Source organism: Sapajus apella, unplaced genomic scaffold (assembly GCF_009761245.1).
Source record: "Sapajus apella isolate SASKATOON/1434 unplaced genomic scaffold, GSC_monkey_1.0 scaffold84, whole genome shotgun sequence".
Lineage (NCBI taxonomy): Eukaryota > Metazoa > Chordata > Mammalia > Primates > Cebidae > Sapajus > Sapajus apella.
The window spans coordinates 955,855-973,142 of NW_022437024.1; the positions used below are offsets into that span (position 1 = coordinate 955,855).

At 40.2% G+C, this 17,288-nt stretch overlaps 1 protein-coding gene across 2 annotated transcripts in view; it reads right to left on the reverse strand.

Annotated features, from left to right (window-relative positions):
• DUSP16 (dual specificity phosphatase 16) overlaps positions 1–17,288 on the reverse strand; it is a 91,493-nt gene that overhangs the window by 28,510 nt on the left and 45,695 nt on the right. The window lies entirely within an intron of this gene.

The following is a 17,288-nucleotide window of genomic DNA, read 5'->3' on the forward strand; positions in this document are numbered from 1 at the left end:
ACCATAAACATACTCCCACCTACAAATACTCTATCAAGTTCTTGGGATTCCCTGGGCAGTTAGTCAAGGTCTCTGTAATTACCACTGATGTCTGGAGAGCTCCTGTTCATCTCAGCAAGTACTATAAAGAAGTGCTGACAGACTAATTACTTAGGGTACAGGAAGGCTTTATGGCAAGATGACTGGACTCAGAATTAGAAGAATTCGGTTTTTTTCTAGTCCTGTCCTTATAATGATCTGCTCCATGACCTTCACTAAGTCACAGTCTTGCCACACTCAATGGACTGAAATCTATATAGCCAAAGGAGGTGCTTTCACTCCCTCTGGGAAAAGAAAAAATGAGTAAGGTATTTGCTTTCCAACCTAAACATTCTTGTTATCCAAACCCAAACACAGGATCCAAACAGATTCTGATAAATTTTTAGATAAATGCCTTGCTATCCGAACCCTCATTATCCAGTAAGTCCGAGCCAAGGAGATTTGTTTGACAGGAGATACTCATATATTTTTAATACTAAATTTAAAAACAAGGCCCAGCTTGGTGGCTCACACCTGTAATCCCAGCACTTTGGGAGGCCAAGGCGGGCGGACTGCCCGAAGTCAGGAGTTTGAGACCAGCCTGGCTAACATGGTGAAGCCCCATCTCTACTAAAAATACAAAAATTAGCCAGGTGTGGTGGTGGACACCTGTAATCCCAGCTACTTGGTAGGCTGAGGCAGAAGAATTGCTTGAAGCTGGAAGGTGGAGGTTGCAGTGAGCTGACATGGCACCACACTGCACTCTAGCCTGGGCGATAGAGCAAGACTCTGTCTCAAAAACAAAAAACAACAACAAATAACATGTTAAGTCTTACTAGAAGATAGTACGTTTTTAACTGAGCCTTGAACAAGACCCTGAAATCTCACTGAAGTATTTATCTTCATCTCCTTGAGTTACATTGTATTAGACCTTCCTCTACTTCAAAACTGCTAGAAGTGCAGGAAGTTGAGAGGGAGTCATCTCTCATTTTGCCTTGTTCAACTCAGGCATAATTCAGCCAGACGCCTTGGGCTCAGTGCAGGGTCCTCAGCACAGCAGAATGGTAGGCAGTTGACAACTATGTCACCTGCAGAATGTAAAAGAGTGGCCTGGCCTCCAACCTAAGTGTCTGTCTATATATTTTTTAACACACAAGCAGTTAAAAGTTCCTCCACTTACTGAAGTTCTTAAGGTAGCCTGATGGGCTGAATCCATAGATCCGTTCTAGAAATCACAAATTCCTTTGTGTCATAGGCCCTCAGGATCTGTACCTTACAGTTTCATGGTTTCATTTCTTACCATTTCCAATTATGACCTCCAGCCACACAAAACTTACTGTTATTTCACAGTTCCATGTTGTTCTCTTGTCCAAGATCTATGTTGTTCTCTTGTCCAAGAATACCACCCTCGCACTGCCCCATGCATGCACACGTAGAAGTACATACAGCATGCACATGTGAGCAAGCCCCATGATCATACAGCAGAGAAAGTAAGAGCACAAGCCTTGTACCGGAGTTGCTGTCCTGGCTTTACCACTGCCTAGGTGTCTGATCTGTCAAGCTGCTTAAAAGCCCTCCGACTCTTAGCTTCCTCATCTATAAAACAAGGATACAATAATACCTCACAGAGTTATTGAGAGAGTTAGTTAATATATCACAAGTATTTTGTGCCTGGCATAAAGTAAAGCACTCAAGAAGTAGCAGTGGTTGTTTTTTTTGTTATAGTGATCAGACATTCAGGACCTAGTGCCATCTGTGAGGCCTTCCTCCACCTCTGATCTACAGCTGATTGCTTAGCTACACCTCCTTAGGACTCATCTGAGACACAAGTAGAAAAAGGAATGCCTGTAAGGTTACATTTCCCAAAGTGTGCCCCAAAGCACTAGCGTCAGAAGCTGACAGACAGGATAGTGCTCCAAAAAGTAAGAGAAATATTGCATATCCTAGCTCCCTGAGAGTCACAGCACATATTAATGTATTAAAAGCTCTGAAAAGCATCTTCAAAGAAACTGGTTTCATTTATTGAAGTCTAGTAAGTTTCCCCAAACTTATCTGACCATGGAATTCCCCCTAAAATATATCAATAGCTAGTGGAATTCACACTTATGAAATGCTACACTGGGGTCAAAGCAACTGCTAAAATGGAGTTAATGAGAACTCCTACACCTACAAGTATAACCCACAGACAATCTCAAAAAAGGGGGATCAGCCAATATTGGTATATGAGTGCCCACTGTTTAGAATTTATGCTTTTGTTTCTATTCATGTTTAGTTTCTTTTCAGTCTCTCTAATTGAATAATACAGTCATTATTTAAAGTGAGTTTTTTCCCCAAGGTAGTTCTTGTAACAATAAATGTTAAAGATTCTCATCATTCTTTCCTTTTCTTACACCTACCCAACCTAACAACTGACAAGCACTATTTTAATTATAATTTAATTGTATGATGTTAAATTTTAACATCTGTTAACATGTAGTTCTGGCGTTTCTTTTTTTTTTTTCTTTTTTTTTTGAGACAGGGTCTCACTCTGTTGCCTAGGCTGGAATGGCATGATTTCGTCTCACTGCAACCTTTGTCTCCCAGGCTCAAGCGATCCTCCCACCTCAGCCTCCCGAGTAGCCAGGGGTACAGGTGAGCGCCACCACACCTAGCTAATTTTTGTATTTTTTGTAGAGACAGGATCTCCCTCTGTTGCCAAGGCTGGTCTTGAACTTCTAGGCTCAAGCGATCTGCCTACCTTGGCCTCTGCTAGGATTACAGGAATGAGCCACTGTGCCCTGCCAGTTCTGGTGTTTCTCTAAAGAACAGTTTTCATATTTTTTTCTCTTCTGGTTCTAAATAGTTCATGGAATGCTTGTCATTTAATCCAACAAAATGACCTAGGAAACATGGAAAAGCCCCATCTCTACCAAAAAATGCAAAAATTAGCCGGATGTGGTGGTGTATTCCTGTAGTTCCAGCTACTTGGGAGGCTGAGATGGGGGGATTGCTTGAGCCTAGGAGGGTTGAGGATGAAGTGAGCTGTGATCGCACCACTGCACTCCAGGCCTGGGTGACAAAGCAAGACCGTGTCTCAAAAGAATACATACATACATACATACATACATACATACAACAAAACCATATTCCAGTAAATGTTCTCAAAGAGAAACCAGAGAATCCCAGGAAATGCCACTTGAATTCCATTTTAACCTTATGTACTCATAGAACGTACTGAACATTTATCATGTGACTGACATTACCCTAAGCACTCTATAGGTGTTTACGTACTCTTACAACTCTGCTATGAGGTAGGTGTTATTACTATTCCCATTTACAGATAAAGCTCAGAATCACATAATATAGGCTCAGACTCACGTAATAAAGGCTCAGAATCACGTAATATAATAATTACAAGAGCCAGGTTTTAAGTCTACTTTTGTAAATCCTATGGAATTAGCTTCCACTCTCCCTTGAATGCAGGGACAGCCTTGTTGATGATATTCATGGGGTCTCGGGAAAAGCCCATGGCCCTCTCCCAAAGTGATGGAAGCTATATCCCCAAAGCTATATCGTTCAAAAGCTTCAATGAGGGAGAAGAAAGAAGATCTGACAAGACCAGAGAAAGGAAAATCTCTTTAAAGGCAATTTCACATGACACCAATAACAAAGTTTACAGATGAACTAGGTGAAAAGCAAATATGGTCACTGGTTTGTTCATGACCACCATTTACAGGTTGGTAGTAAAGCTGAGGCTGTGTCTTGGCTTTCAGGTCACCTGCCACAGAACAACTTTCAGAGGAGATGCAATTTTGCAATAATCATAAACTAAGCCATCAGCCAGGCTATTTGAGGTCCAGCTCTATTGTTAATTAGTACAGTGATCCTAGATCACTTTACCTTCGGTGGACCTCAAAAGTAAGTGTGGCTCTAGAAAATTCTGAGACAGAAAACAAATAAAAGAGAGAAAGAAACCATTATTCAGCCTCAAAACAAGAGCCAAACAAAGCAACACTACATTGTAAAACACGTTACAAAACAAGAAGCTTCTTTTTCACAAATCTTTTCAACTGATCTCTAGAACGAATGCAAACAAATATTTTAAAAATATTTAGCAGATTTAGCTGCAATCAGAATATTCATTTAGTGCTCCGTTTGGCTTGAAATGTCCCAAACTGTGGCTCCCAGTCACTTCCAGAAAACACTACCTCAGCCAGAGTACATTTTCCCTGATCTTTATCTATGACAATGTTCCACTCTGCTGACATCCTCCTTCATTGACAGTTTTTTCCATTCACTGACCTTTCATTCACTGCTGCACTCTAGTGACTCCAGTTTCATTTCATTAATTAACAACAGATGAGACATTGCCTGATTTCCCTTGAACCTCTAAAAACTATCTGCGGCCTCACCAGCAACTCAGTTTTGAAACATGTTTAAAATGTCCCTCTTCCTTTCATAAGTTCTCTTACAACCAAGATCTACTTCAGAAGAAAAGTTCATTTATGCAAACTTTCTGCTCTTAAATGGCTGACAGAGACACAAAGTAAGTGTCCTCTTATCTGTCTTTGTCATAACTTTGTTGTCCCATGGACTCCAAGCTAGATTTCATTACAAGACGTAACATCAGTTCACGGTAAATCTGCTATTTCCGTGAAAAGCAGTACCGAAAAGCTGAAAAGTTTCTTGAAAACATTTTTACAGATTTTTAAAATTCATCTAAAGACCTGACTCACTGTCCAATCTTGCCAAGTTTCTACTATTCCTAATTTTATGCTGTTTATCATCTGGGAATGCAGAAAACAAGAGTCATAGTAACTTACATGTGTTTCCCTAACACGGACCTGAATCTAAGAATGATGTGCCCCCCCTACCTGGCAGTATCTATGCTAAGAGAAAGGAAGACAAATACACAGACACTTCCAGCCCGCTGAGAAACAGGGATGGACAGTCCCTGCAGGCAGAAAAGCATCTTGGCCTCATAGGCAGCCAGACCGCAATGCTAAAACCCATATTTCTGGTTTGCTAGTCTTCCATAAATCCAACCAAAAGAATGCATGTTTACAAATAAAAACACAGATACTACTTCAGACAGATAAAACATTTGGTATCACTTCTAAGGCATTCCTGATTTAGATAACACCTTGTCCTAACTCAGCCATGAAAACATTTTCCTTTAAAGCACCTCCTGCACAATTCCAATCATAAATATGATTTTCTGTCAAAGTTATATGTGAATCACCATTCCATTTTGGGAGGGAAAAATCTGCCAAGTAAAATAAAATACATATAACAACTCTACTAAACAATTCCCATTAGTCACTATTTTCTCTTCCCTCTCACCCATGCAATCAGTTATAAATCACAGTATTTTCTTAAAATGAAAGTATATTTACATAATAAACAAAAGTAGCACTTTATTGTGGCTTAGTGATATTCTTAAAATGTTTTTAAGGCCAAAGTTCTAAAACAGATCCCTATCCTTTTAGCTAAACTAGAGATAAATGGCAATTCCATGACTTTAAAGATGGTTTCCTGGAGGGAGAGACGGAGGACCTTTCCACCCCTTCATTCAAACAGGGAGCAAGTCACCAGAGATTTATCAATTGACAGAGCTGCCTTCAAGGAAGGCAGAATCAAAGAGAACTGCCCTCCCACCCTATATTGTGAATGGATTCCACGGTTATACAAAGAAATAATATTGATACAAAATTCTACTTTATGGAGGGCATTTTTCTAAAAAGTCATATGCAAATTTAACTTTTGTATTTTAAATCATTTGCATATAGTTCATATGGTTTCACAGTTTTTGAACTATGCAGTTAAATTCTTTTGTAGTTCTCATGTAGTGTAATTTCTTGGTAAAACAAAACTCCCTTTTTGTAACATAAACACAATCCTTTCATTTGCTTATTTTAGAAAATGTGAAAAACTGGAGTACACCTGCAACTGTAGAGGACAGTTCTCTCTTCTCTCCATACTGGAAAGAAAATCTGTTGCTTTACTATCACACACAGGCACAACTCTAACATCAAAAATGGAAAATACTGAAAATGTTTATTTCACAGTAAAGTACTTTAATTGCTCTTAAGAGTAATTCTGTTATGCCTTAGTCTGACATGTCTGATTTAGGCAACTTTGTTCTCTAGACACTCAAAAACAGACTAAAGTATGGTTAAAATTCTTCCAGGATCAGCAGACAGTAAACATGGAGAGTTGAAACTAGTTGAAGAAAAGAAAAAGAAAAGCAACATAATTTCATACCCCTAAAGAAAGCAAACAAAATATGCAACTAATTTTCAATGTAGATATTTTGAACTGGATAAGCCAAGCCACACAGCTTTGGTAAATTATTTCTAGGAAGGTAGAGAGTGTGGCCTATTTTCCACAACATTAGCAGCATTCCATCTATTTCCCACATAGCCAACTCTCCAATGAGCTGCACTACAGAGAAAAATCCCAAAAGATCTAAAGCATTAATTTTAAGCTCTTATTCCATCCACTCCCTATCTACTGGAGCACAGACCAAGAGGAGAGTGGATAGATATGCATTTCTGTGGAGACCTTTCAGGAAGGCTGACAAGTAGCTTACAGCTCACAAAACTTATATAAAAGACACCTCCATAAAAGCTTACCCTATATTAAACAGCTCTATCACATGACACAGCTGGGAAATGGGAAATTCTATCTAATTTTGGTAGTTATGACATATACAACAAATGAATGAAACATTTTCAAAGCACCAGCACACAACTAAACACTAAAATTATGCAACTCATAATTTCTTATGACTCAGAATGTCCAGATCTTATTATTAACAATATAATATCTAAATCAACTCAATTGGCAACATCCAGATGTGTTTGTTATTCTAGAAGGAAGAGTTCTCAGAAGATTTAAAGTGACAACTATTTTGCTGATCTTTTAAATTGGCAATACATAACTATGCCCAGAAAATAGTCATCTTAAAACAAACACCCTGAAACAAACAAAGATTGTTCTAAAGAATGTAACCAGAATAACCAATCAAAAAGAATATAGCCAGAATCTACCACTTGGCTGAATAAAATTAACAAGCTCTGTAAGTAGGAGAGCCAAAGTCACAGAGAAAATCCTGTCTAGTCCCCCGTGACCTTAAAATAGGAAAGACAACTGCCAAGGGAACAGCCAAGGGAACAGTATCCTGGAACTTCCTGAGAAGGAAGGAGTTAGAAGAACTCTACTTCCATCAGCACAGAAAGAGAGGGTTATTAAAGAAATCACATTTGCTCATTTTCTTTTTTCGAGCTCTTTCACTCAATCTAGAGTTACAGTGGTGCAATTTCTTTTTTCTTTTCTTTCTTTTTTTTTTGAGATGGAGTGTCGCTCCGTTGACAGGCTGGAGTGCAGTGGTGCAATCTTGGCTCCCAGTTACTCGGGAGGCTAAGGCAGGAGAACCCGATCGGGTTCAAGTGCCTCTCCTGCCTCAGCCTCCCGAGTAACTGGGACTACAGGCACTCACTACTCAGCTAATTTTTGTATTTTTAGTAAAGACAGGGTTTCACCATGTTGGCCAGGATGGTCTCGATCTCTTGACTTCGTGATCTGCCCGCCTCGGCCTCCCAAAGTGCTGGGATCACAGGTGTGAACCACTGCGCCTTGGCCAAGTGGTGCGATCTTGGCTCACTGCAACCTCCAGCAGCTGGGGCTCAAGCGATCCTCTCGAGTAGCTAGGACCTCAGGTGCACACCACCATGCCCAGATTTTTTTTAAATGTATTTTTGGTAAAGATGGAGTCTTGCCATGTTGCCAGGCTGGTCTCGTGCGAACTCCTGAGCTCAAGCAATCTGCCCACCTCACCCTCTCAAAGTCCTGGGATTACAGGTATGAGCCAACATGTCCAGCCACATTTGCTCATTTTAAACCGAAAATCAAAGATTTCCCAGTTTGTCCTTTTGGGCTTAATGTCCCAAACATCAGTCTAACATTCTCAACCCTCTCTGGTCATTTCCACTGGAAAGACCTACTGACAATTTAAAAATAAACTCAAAGCCCAAACCCCTGTCTCTTTCCTTTGGTGCCCCTGTTCACCTCAGCACCGTTCCTGCAGGCCCCTGGGTAGCACTCAGCCAGCACCCGACACACTGATTCTCCTCCATGAGGTCTCCTCCATCACTGCCTTCCTGTCTATTTACACCACCCTAGTCTTCACACCTCAGGCTCACACGAATTCAGTAACAGCCTTCTCTGACCCAGTTATTGTTTTTTCTACCTGAATTCTACGCTGCTACTAGGTTAAGCATTCAAAAATAAAGATTTTATTTTTAAACTTTACTCCCTGATTTAAAATACCCACAGAATAAAATCCAACATTCTTAGCCAGACAATCAAGATGTTCCATAATCTGGTCAGGCGTGGTGGCTCACTCCCACAATGCAGGTGCTTTGGGAGGCCAAGGTGGGAGGATCCCTTGAGTCCCCAGGAGTTTGAGACCAGCCTGGGCAACATGGTGAGAGCCTGTCTCTACAAAAAATAAAAATAATTAGTGGAGCATGGCAGCATGCACATGCAGTCCTCACTACTTGGAGGCTAAGACAGGAGGATTCCTTGAGCCTGGGAGGTGCTGCAGTGGGCTATGGTCACACAACTGTACTCCAGCCTGGGCAACAGGACAAGATCCTGCCTCTTGGTTTTTTTTGAGACGGAGTTTTGTTCCTGTTGCCCAAGCTAGACCACAGTGGCGTGACTGTAGTTCACTGCAACCTCTGCCTCCCAGGATCAAGCAATTCTCCTGCTTCCACCTCTCCAATAGCTGGGATTACAGGCGCCTGCCACCACATCCAGCTAACTTTTTGTATTTTTAGTAGATACGGGGTTTCACCATGTTGGCCAGGGTGGTCTCAAACTCTTGAGCTCAGGTGATCCACCTGCCTTGGCCTCCCAAAGTGCTGGAATTACAGGCATGAGCCACCATGCCCAGCTGATCCTGTCTCTTGAAAAAAAAAAAAAAAAAAATCCTTCATAGTCTAATCCCAATCCAATCCAACTTCCAGGCTAATTTCCTCTACCTCCACTCTACATGCACCAGACAAATTAGTCTCCTTACTGTTTTCCTAACACATCTGTGCTTTCCCACCTTTAGGCCTCTGAAGTCTTTCCAATCCATTTTATATTTCCTTCTAAGCCACAGACAAGCACAAGTTATACCTCTTCTATAGCAGTATGTTCCCAAAATCAACAAAATACATTTTGCACCCAAACCCTCTAAAAACCTATATATACTCATCATTAAGACAAAAGTTTCATGATATTATCTTCCCTAATTCTGTTGCATTAAAAAAAAAAAAAAATCTCCTTGACCAGCATATCTAGAGATGGTTTTGCCAGCTTAGAGGCTCTATAAAATTCATACCAATCATTTGAAATTTACCATGGGCCTAGTAACTGTGAAATGATTGTGTGTGTTTTGTGACCTGTCTTACTTCTCCAGCTATTGTGAGCTGCTTATGAATAAGAATTATGTCTTATACTCCTTTGTAATCGCCTCAGCATTTAGCATAGTGCCTGGCACATAAGCAGAATTCAATAAATGTTTATTGAATCCTTCCTTGTTACAATGAATAGCTGTTGATGGACATAAGTCTTATATATTTTTGGTGTTCCGAAGGATTTCCTGATTCATTCAAAGCCAGAAGCTATATTGGTATGGGTGGGGGCACAAACTCTGCTTCCTATTCCTAGACCACAATGCCCCAGAAGACTCTCAGGGTGAGTGGGAAGGCACAGGGCAAGAAAAAAAAAAACATGCTTTCTTCTACTACAGGAAAAAAGATAAAATTGGTGAGTGCCACTTTGGTTATCCAAAAGCCAACACTGAATCCTTACTATGATTCTGCCATATCCACAAGACTTTATATGAAAGGGAAAGAAAATTTTTTCTGATGCTCCCAAATGGTGCAGGACTCCATAATGGTGTGAAGAGTACCATAATACACCTCCATGGCTCAGAGAATCAGGGCACATCCCATAGGAAACCAGTGAACACCAACTATGATTACACCCCAGACAAGGATGGTGTGGCTGTTGGATATGTCTATAATCATCATCAAAATACATAATGAAATGAGATTATCAACAGGGGAAACTTGATGAGTCAAGAGGAAAAAGGAATACAAGTCTAGTATCTGGAGAATGACTCAAGAATAAAATCCGACTAACTCGTCAACTGTCTGTGAATATACAGCTCACTTCTCAGGCTATCTATGTGAAATGCAAAGCTTTCTAATCCATCTAGCAACAGGCTCTCCCATAAGACCACTTCTGGGTATTTTATTCTGTTTACATCCTCCTCTTTGGCCAACTATACAGTTTGACAACCTCATACAGCAGTGAGGAAGAAAGGGATAACTGCATTTCACATATAAGTTCAAAAAACATTAAATAGCACCTGCTATGAGCTTCACATAGTGCTAGGTAATGGAACAGTGGTGACCAAAACACAGGGCCTTCTCCGGAGTTGATGGTTTTATGGGATAAACTTCAACCAGATAATCAGATGAATAATTAACTAATTATGGTAGGTGGGCAAAGGTGTAGGGAAACCAACTTTGCCTGGTAGCTAGGAAAGTCTTGACAACCATGTTAGAATCTAGCAGGAAACACCTAGGTAAATAGCAGAGAGAGGCCAGGGCAGAGGAGAGAGCCTCTGTGAAGGCCCAGGGTGCATGATGTTGTAGGTTTAGAGCGATAGGGAGGATGCCTAAGGAGCTGAGGCAAAACAACTGAGGACTTAAAAGTGGCACTAGATGAAGTTAGCAAGGGAGGCAGAAGCCAGCCACTGCAGGGCCTTGTGAATCAGTTTAAAATTTTGTATTTTAAGAGTACTGATGAAACTGGGAAGTGATGTAATCTGAATTAGTTTAAAAATACAAAATAAAAATATAACTTTGGCTGCAGTGTGAGCAATGGATTGGAAGGAGGCAAGACAGAGCATGTGAATAGACCAGTTAAGAGGCTCCTGGAGTGATCTGGGGGGAGGAATGATGTTCGGTTGACTTCATGGTAGCAGAAGAGCAGAAAATCAGACAGATCCAAGAGGTTGGAAGAAAGGTCTGGTGACTAAGAGGTGACAGGTGTTGCAACCAAATCTCTAGTAGCTCACAACACCCATCACCTTAAAGTACAAATTCCTCCTCCTGATTTAAAGAGCTTACATAATTTGATCTGATGTCCTCTCAATTCCCATTTCTCTCCTTCACGAAAAATCCACTCTGGTCTCCTCATTACCCATCCAAATCTATGTTCATTCCTGACATTTTCAGTCATGTTCTCTTTCCCCCTCAGAATGCAAAGAACCCTCCCCACCTAAATCTTATTCATCTTTTAAGGTTTAAAATTCCATTGCCCTAATCAAGTCTTCCTTAACTTCTGCAGACTATACTGAATCATCCCTTATCACCGTATCATACATTTTAGCAGATAATCATATACTTCTCTTTGTTTCATCCACTTTAGGTGCATTTCCCCAAATTAACCACTAGATTCTGAAGGACAAGAGCAAGACTTTTGCTTTTCCGGTATCCTTACCCCGGAGAGCCCAGTCCAAGGCACAACCATGGAATCACCCATCAAACACTGAGAAGCTGTGTGAGTGAAAGGGCTGAAGAATATGCTGGACCTGGTGTTTCTCTAGACCACACAGCTGCCACAACTGGGGCAAGAGAAGACTGATGTTACTGTTGTCATCTGTGGTGCTTTTGTTTGGCTTGTGTACAATATCAGGATGGGGAACTAAAGGACTATCTTTAATCTCAAGTTGGCTCTCTAGTCTGTTTTTTTCAAAAGACAGCCTCAGGCATATGTCTTAGCCACTGGTAGCTGGGAAGGGACATGAACTGACTTTCCACAATGGCAGGTAGCAATCGGAGGAAAGATGATCCAATTTAGATGAACTCACGCCAACTGAGACTCAGACACAGAGCCAGCAATACACAGCAGCCAGTGAGCAAACAGCAACCTTTTCCCCCAACTTTACTGAAATATGATCAACAAAAATTTTATCTAAGGTATACAGCATGACGATGTGATATACACATACACTTGGAATGACTACCTTGCCTCACACAGCAACGTTCTTTTTGTTGTGGTGAGAACACTTAAGATCTACTCTTTCAGCAAATTTTAAGTATACAATGCATTTATTGTTAAGCATAGTCACTGTGCTGTACATTAGGTCTCTAGAACTTACTCATCATATAACTGAAAGTCTGTACTCTTTAACCAGAACCTCCCCATTTCCCCAGCCCTCCAGCCCCTGGTAACCACCATTCTACTGTTTTTATGAATTTGACTCTTTTAGATCCACATGTAAGTGATACCATGCAGTATTTGTCTTTCTGTGTCTGGCTTATTTCAATTAGCATAATTTCCTCCAGGTCCACCCATATTGTTGCAAAATGGTAGGATTTCCTTCTTTTTTAAGGCTGAACATTCCATTGTGTGTGTATCTGTGTATACAAGATCTATTTTCAGTGACTCTCAGTCACTGTAGGGTTTTAGACACAAGAGCAGTCAATTCCTTAATAATTAGTATACTTTTACTGAAATCCATTAATTTCAATCTCATTTACCAAATGCCTACAGGATTTGAAATGGAATTACTGAAGATCTCCCGTCTCCACACAAAGGAGAAGAAACACCAAATTAGAGAACAGAATTGATGATAATAGCACAAAGAGCAAAATCTGTAACCAGTAAGATCAGGTTCTATTATACTTCCATGAGGAAGGCACAGTAATCAATTCCATTAAACCAAAACTATACATTTATTACACAGAACTCTTATCTGAATCTAGATCCTTGTTACACTGAAAATGTGTAAAGATTCTAATACATTTTTTTTTTTTTCACTTTTAGGTCTAACTACAATAGTTAAGTTTAACTCAAAGAAATGAGTATTTGGCCTTTAACCATAGCAAACATTAATAGAAGACCTTTGCTCTGTTCTTAATAAATGGTATCTTCTATTCTTATTCACAGCTATAGATCAGCATAAAACAGAGTAGACTTTTACTTGATGATCTCTTCTGGGTAACATAATTTAACGCTTTAAAAAATGCTATATACAGTATATTTTTATAGATTGCTATATTCCATAAAGTATGAAGAATATGACTGAAATTCTCCAAAAGGCTGAGAAAGAGCTATTACAAAAAGAGGCTTTCAGAATTAGCCTGATCTGAAACGGGCATCCTTGATTCCCAATATGGCCTCCTGTGTGAAAATTTCAGAAGACTGGAATTACTTGTGGATGTAAGCTTTGGGCAGTGAGAGCTGGGAGAGTCACTCAGCAGCTCTGTTGCTTTCCTCATTTGTAAATGAAAGGGCTGAAGTCTGTGGTTCATTTATGGTTTTCTCCCCGAGTCGCTGTACGGTTATCCTGTGCTGCATCACAGGACAGAGGGAGTGCTGTGGAATTAATAAACCTGGTAATGCCCTTTTGCTTTTACTCAGGCCATAACTGGGGAAAGAGAAGGGCATAGAACAGCATTTTTCACATGCAGGTTGATCTTTATTTCTACCAAATTAACCCACTTACTCTCTTTTCTGTATGTCAGCATAAAACAGAAGCCCAAATTCAATAGTTTTCCCTTTTTTCACATATATTTACTTCTAATCTGGCATGCTTAGAAATAGACAAGCAGAATAAAGTAATACATAGTGAATAAGTAAAAGCCAAGAAACAAGTTTATTTTTCAGAGAACTGGTTTTCTGTAGGTTGTTGAAAACACCAAAAAAGTTGCTCAATAAGTCAATGTTGGCAGCTGGTTATGTATTTTGTTTTGGAACTCATACTGGTAAGCTTCTTTTTTTAAAGGATAGTCTTTTAGACTATTGACACAGAGATTTCACATGCATTATCTAATACAATGCTCACAATAAGGCAAGCGTTATTATCTCTTTTTAAGAGCTGAAAAAATACAAGATAACTCAGGTTAAATGACTTATCCAAAGTCACCATAAGGAGGACACACACACACACACCCCCCCCACAGGCTACAGCTCTCTAGTCCATTGTTCTTTACAGCTTAAAGGGATTTCCTCAATGCAGATGTTAGATCACCTAGGAAATGGGTATGGGCATGGCACTGAGTTGACCAGAAGACCCTGAAACCTTCTGCAGATGCAGATACAGGTCCTATGTTCAGGTAATACCTTCACCACTAGGACCTAGTTTTTCTTCCCTCCTGCTCTTTTCTGATCCTTTTTCTTTGGTTGATATCTAAGGTTTAGCAATAATATAAAGGATATTACCAACCCTTGAAAATGGTTCCTTTTTTGGATTCTCCCAATTCCCTTCTCTCCCCTTCCCCTCAATCTTAAAAATCTTTCATCTGTAGGGGAAATAACAAGGGCAGGCCTGGCGCATGGCACAGAACACGACACTACCTCTCTCTAGCTCTACCTTGTGTAATTTCTTTCTTTTTTTATTTTTGGAGACAGGGTCTCGCTCTGTTACCAAGGCTAGAGTGCAGTGGTGCAGTCATAGCTCACTGCAGCCTCAAACTCCTGGGCTCCAGTGAGCCTTCCAAGTAGCTGGGACTACAGGTATGTACGGTACCACCATACCTGGCTAATTTTTTAAATTTTTAGTAGAGATGAGGTCTGTCTCTGTTAGCCAGTCAGGTCTCAAACTCCTAAACTCAAGTGATCCTCCTGCCTCAGTCTCCTAAAGTGTTGGGATTATAGGCATGAGCCACCCTGCCAGGCACTTTGTGTAATTTCTACATCCAGATTATCTACTGCTCCCATGAAGTTGGTCTTCTGTGCATTTATGACTTTTTATTACAAGTTCAAAATACAGTTTATCAGAGACAAAGGACTTTATTAAAAATATATATAGTTTATTCTGTTAATATTTTCCTACAAGTCTAATTATTTAATATACTTAATTACATAAACTTTTCTGAAATACTCTCAATAGAATTAGATTCTTTTCAAATTATTAGAAATCCAGGTATTTTTTGGCCAAATAGGAATTATAGCATTTTTCCCATCCTAGGTTATAAAATCATTTTTATGGTATGTTTATGTCACACCCATTTTGTTACTCTATTAATATGAGTTCTTTTTTTTTTTTGAGATGGAGTTTTGCTCTTGTTGCCCAGGGTGGAGTGCAATGGCGAAATCTCAACTCACCCCAACATCTGCCTCCCGGGTTCAAGTGATTCTCCTGCCTCAGTCTTCTGAGTAGCTGGGATTACAGACGTGCATCACCACACCCGGCTAATTTTGTACTTTCAGCAGAGACGGGTTTCTCCATGTTGGTCAGACTGGCCTTGAACTTCTGACCTTGGGTGATCTGCCTGCCTCGTCTTCCCAAAGTGCTGGGATTATAGGCATGAGCCATTGCAACTGGCCAATATTTTTTTTTTTTTTTTTTGAGACAGAGTTTTGCTCTGTTGCCCAAGCTGGAATGCAGTGGCACAATCTCTGCTCACTGCAACCTCCGCCTCCCAAGTTCAAGCAATTCTCTGCCTCAGCCTCCTGAGTAGCTGGGATTATAGGCGTGTACCACCACGCCCTGCTAATTTTTTGTATTTTTAGTAGAGATGGGGTTTCACCATCTTGGCCAGGCTGGTCTTGAACTCCTGACCTCGGGATCTACCTGCCTCAGCCTCCCAAAGTGCTGGGATTACAGGCATGAGCCACCAAGCCCGGCCAATATGAATTCTTAAGTCTTAATTTCAAGATTTAAGAATTACTCTTAAGGTTATTGCTAATCCTTAGATATTGACCAAAGAAAAAGCATCAGAAAAGAGCAGAAGGTTGCAGGGAAGATACGCAGGTCTTTAAATTGTACTTATTCAATAACTGACTTCAAAGCTGGAAAAAAAAAAAAGGGAAACAATGGTTTGCCGTTACCTACCCATTAATAGTAATAGAGAACTTTTTTTTTTTTTTTGAGACAGAATCTCACTCTGTCACCTAGGCTAGCATGCAGTGGCACAATCTTGGCTCATTGCAACCTCTGCCTCCTGGGTTCAAGCAATTCTCCTGCCTCAGCCTCCTCAGTAGCTGGGACTACAGATGCATGCCTAATTTTTGTATTTTTAGTAGAGACGGGGTTTTGCCACGTTGGCCAGGTTGGTCTCGAACTGCTGATCTCAGGTGATCCACCCACCTTGGCCTCCCAAAATACTGGGATTACAGGTGTGAGCCACCACACCTGGCCAGTAATGGAGAACTTTCTAAGGCATCCACATGTGTTCTTTTTTAAGATGAGATTGCTAATGATAATTTTTTCTTTTTTTTTTTTTTTTAAAGAGTGACAGGCTCTGTCACCCAGGCTGTGGCGCAGTGTTGCAATCACAGCTCACTGTAACCTCAAACTCCTGGGCTCAAGCAATCTTCCCACCTCAGCTTCTCAGGTAGCTGGAAATACAGGGGTGCATGACCACACCCAGCTGCTACTGATATTAAACCCTTTAATCCACTGGGAGTGAAACAATGTTATGGTTTGGTTTGACTTGGGAAGTAGGTGATTCACTAATGACTAAATAGAGCAATCAATTTACATTTACATTTTTTAAAATACAATAATTATTCTGACTGTTCTCAATTAACATGAATTCAAGGACTTGTATCTTCCTTTGAGTTGAGCTAGATTTCTAGGGTTATTAGCGCTTTATCAAATATCAGTATTTAAGGTCAAAAAAAATCAGCATTGTTCAACTATGGCAGCATTTTTATCAGAGTTTAATACCATCTTTATATCTACTTATATAGATCAAGAAAGTTTCATATTAGATATTTTCCCAGCATAGCTATGTTTGCTTTATCAGAATAAATACACCTTCCAAATCATTTAGCTCAAAACAATCTGAAGTTTTCTCTACTTTCAGACTTCATCACTGCTTAATACACTTTCATTCTAAACTAATAAATTATAGGAAATATAAACAGTATAAACCCTTCAGATAAGCTAATATCAAAATATTTACTGAAAACTTAAGAAGGGCTAGGCCTTGCAGGAACACAAAGATAAACAAGACCTGGTCCATATTAAGGAACGAAACCCACCGCATTCCTGTATAGGTTCCCAAATCCCACTTCCTCCTCCTTCAGTAATCCTGCATTTTTTTATGACCATGTAAGTATGCCCTCCAGGTAAGTGTCAGTCTCCTCTCCTGTTTGAAGGAAAGAGCTCATTAAGATGCTGCTATGAACTTCTTGGGGAGTCCTCTTGTTCCCCGGCTTCTCAGGACCAAGATGGTCCTGAGAGTGTGAGTAAATGTGGGCCACAATTATCT